Source organism: Carlito syrichta, unplaced genomic scaffold, assembly GCF_000164805.1.
Source record: "Carlito syrichta isolate Samal-C Ts95f unplaced genomic scaffold, Tarsius_syrichta-2.0.1 Scaffold316473, whole genome shotgun sequence".
Classification (NCBI taxonomy): domain Eukaryota; kingdom Metazoa; phylum Chordata; class Mammalia; order Primates; family Tarsiidae; genus Carlito; species Carlito syrichta.
The window spans coordinates 23,714-27,551 of record NW_007260569.1 but is presented as its reverse complement, the minus strand read 5'-3'; the positions used below and the strand labels follow the sequence as shown (position 1 = coordinate 27,551).

The 3,838-nt window shown below is 40.3% G+C and overlaps 1 pseudogene; it reads left to right on the top strand.

The window, feature by feature from the left end:
* Positions 1-964: 964 nt before the first annotated feature.
* LOC103277063 overlaps positions 965-3,838 on the top strand; it is a 3,915-nt pseudogene continuing 1,041 nt past the window's right edge.

Genomic DNA, 3,838 nt, shown 5'->3' with positions numbered 1-3,838 from the left:
ATCACTAATATATCCAGCACTTGGAAAATCTAACATATACAAACTATTTCAAAGGAACTTACACAAACTTCACCACTGAAATTACCAGAACCCGCATTTGGGAGGCTGAGGTGAGTGGATTGCCTTCGAGACCTGCCTGGGCAGCGAGACCTCATCTCTACAATAAATCAAAAAAATCAGCTGGGCGTGGTAGCACATGCCTGTAATTCCAGCTACTTGGACGGCTGAGGTGGAAGGATTGCCGGAGCCCAGCAGGTCGAGGCTGCAGTGGCTGGGGGTGGCCACTGTGCTCCAGTCTGGGCAACAGACTGAGCCTCCAATTCAAAAAAAAAAAGAAATTACCAGAACCAAAAGCAAAGTACCCTACACAACATATATTGTAGTCATCTTGTCAAAGGAAAAAAATTTCCCCATCTGAACAAAAGCAATTCAAAAAAAATAAGAAAGAGAAATAATGTATATGAGACTAAAACAAAGAATTAACTCTGAAAGTGTGATACCACAGAGTGTTGGACCTACAAAGGGCTACACTAACTCTCCAACAAAAATTCTAACCAAAATGAAATCATTGAAATTTCACAGAAAGAACCCGCATAATCAATGTTTGTATGCCTAACCCTGAATTATACGCCACATCCTTATAATAAAAAAAAAAATTTTTTTAAAGAAATTTCACATAAAGAATTCAAACGATTGATTTTAAAGAAACTTAATGAGATGAAAAGAAAGCTGAAAAACAATGCACACACATAAAAAAGGGGAATAATTCAGGATGTAAAGGGAGAGATAAACAAACTCTAAACTTTTTTTATAACTTAAAAAAAAAACTTTAACTTGGGGAAGATGGTGGCAGAGCTACTGTGAGTGAGTAAGTGTGTCTGTGTGAGTTGATGTGTGAGAGGAAAAGAGAGCATGTGGATGGGAGTGTAACTGGGTGCACGATTGAGCGGAAAATTGAGAGCTGATGACAGGGGCTTTCCTCACAACTGCTGCAGCTCAGAAGCTGGTACTCCAGGTGGGGCAGGACCAAGCACCATTTTTCCAAAAGTAAGATTCTCCTGGAGAAGAAGTGGTAGGAGGTGGCCATCACCAGCATCCAGACTCACTACCAATGCCTCTAGCACCAGGGTAGACTGCAAAGTCCCACCACAGGGAACTGGATTCCAGAGACTGTTGTACTTGCTGGGGAGAGAGCTGATTCCCCTGATCACCACGTGTGGCTGGAATGGCAGTCTGTAGAGGAACTGAGCAGCCAGCCTAAAGCCTGGGCAAAGAAGTGCTCCAGGGTGGTCTCCATGAAACAACAGAACTGTGTCCTAATACCAGAGAGGATCTCTGCATTGCATTGAGGCTGCTCTCTACAAATCCAGAGAAAATCTCCTCAAGTGTACAAACCCTGGTGAGTAACAGCAGATGCAGAGTAACCTACCCCCTCCCTACTCCGAGCCAGCTGCTGGGACATAGGCACACACACAGAGGAGAAAAATCTGACCAAAAAGGGAAAATGGTGAGTGGGGGCCAAACTGTCTCCCCCAACCCCCAGCAATGAGCTAAAGAGATCAGGAGGGCAGGGTAGAGGCTGGAGACACCATTCCTACATGAATTGGATGCCATGGGAGTTGTGACCATGCTGGAAGAGGAAGGGAAGGAGACAGAGTCCAGGAGATACTGAGTCAAGTCGCCCTCCTCTACCTCTCCCATGCCAGCTATCAATGGCAGGCTGCAGGAGGTGAAGATTCTAACATCTCAACTTTCCACAGCAAAGAGGAGACCTTCAGTAACACAATCCACCACAAGAGAGAGTTCCCCCATTTCAAAGAGAAATAGTAAAGTTGAGAAATTTCTACCAGCTGGTTTTGTTGTTGTTGTTGTTCTGTCTGGCTTGGTTTGGTTGTTTTGGTTTGGGGGTTTTAGTTTTTTCTCTTTTTTGTTTAAGATTTTTGTTTGTCTCTTTTGTTTATTTGCTTCCTTTTTCTTTTGTTCTTTTTTATCTCTTTGCTTTCCTTTGTTTTTCTTTTCTCTTTTTTCTCTCCTTCTTCCCTTTCTTTTATCTCTTATACTCTATCTTGGACTCAGGAACTACACGAGCATACCCATTGTAAGGTCAGATTCTGTGGAGACAGAGAAAAGTCTCAGGTGACCCGTTCACCAGATAGCACTGTGACCCGTCAATAGGTTCTGAAAACTTGCAGCCCCTCCCTTACCCCTTAGTAAGTGCTCAAACCTCCAGCCCTATTTCATAATCAAACAAATCTGGAGGCCTGACTCAGGGAAGGACAGGAGGTAGAGAAATAGTAGAAGGAATTGCTTCTCCATTTCCCACCGAGCAATAGAATTAAAGAAAAAGATAACCGCCACAAATAAGAAAAAACCATCAAAAATTCGTTAGTAACTCCAGAGTCCCAAAGAAAAGGTACCTGAAATAACAACTACTAGGACACAAGCAATGGCTACCTCCAAGAAAAACTGTATCCAAAATTTACAACGATCAGAGAATGGATAGAATGAATAAAAATGAAAAAAAAATTCAAGTGCTAAAACTAAATGAAATAGCAACAGACGTGGACAGACTCAAGAAAGCATATTTGCAAATAGCAGAAACAAAGAACTCCACTCAAGAAATAAATAACAAACTGACAAGCATAGGAAACAGAATTGACCAAGCAGAAGAAAGTCTCAGAGCTGGAAGAACAAAATATGAAATTAAACCTATCTATTTTTAAAATATAGAAAAAAATTAAGAAGAAAGAAGAAACTCTCCAAGAGATGTGTGACTTTATCAAGAAGTCAAACCCACATCTGATCAGTACTCCTGAAACTTGGAACAAACATTCCATGTGATCATCCAAGAAAACTTTTATCATCTTGCCAGAGAGTGGATTATACAAACTCAAGAGATTAAGAGAACCTCTGCAAGACATTTTATGAGAAGACCAACTTCTAGACATATAGAAATTTGCCTACACAAAGTAGGTATAAAAGAAAAAATTCTAAAGGCAGCAAAGGATAAGGGTCAAAGTCTCTACTGGTGAAGACCAATCAGAATTACTCCAGTCTTAACTAAGGAAACACTACAGGACACAAGGGATGGAACTCCAATTGTTAATGTTTTCAAAGATAAACAATTTTAACCAAGAATTTCCTAGTCAGTCATGCTAAGCTTCATCAGTGATGGAGAACTAAAATCCTTCCCAGACATCCAAGCCCTAAGAGTATATGCTGATTCCAGACCAGCTCTGCAGAAGATGCTTAAAAAGGTGCTGTGCACAGAATAAAAAAGAAACAAAAGAAAGACTGTGCACTTCACAAGATCACAAATACAGAACTAACAGAACATACAGCACACCCACAAAAATGAAACGACACACATTTATTAATGTGCAAGTTAAAAGAAAACAAAACAGCTTTATAAAAACCTTATGACAGGAACAAACTCTCACATTTCAATAATCAGCCTGCACCACTGAAAAGACATAGAATGGCAAACTGGATAAAAGAACACGACCCAATAATATGCTGTTGCCAGGAAACACATCTCATGAAAAAAGGCACTCACAGACTTAAAGTTAGAGGTTGGAGAATAAGTATATTCAGGTGAATGGCAAGCAAAAAAAGAGACAGAAGATCTAATTCTAATGTCAGACAAAACAGACTTCAAGCCATCAAAAGTTTAAAAGGATACAGAAAGACACTTCGTAATGATAAAAGTCTCAATCCATCAGCAAGAAGCATCCATCTTAAACACATATGCACCCAACACAGGAGCATCAGGATTTATAAAGCAACTACTAAGCAAACTAAAAAAGGACATTGAAAGGAGAGGTGCTTCCTCACTTCC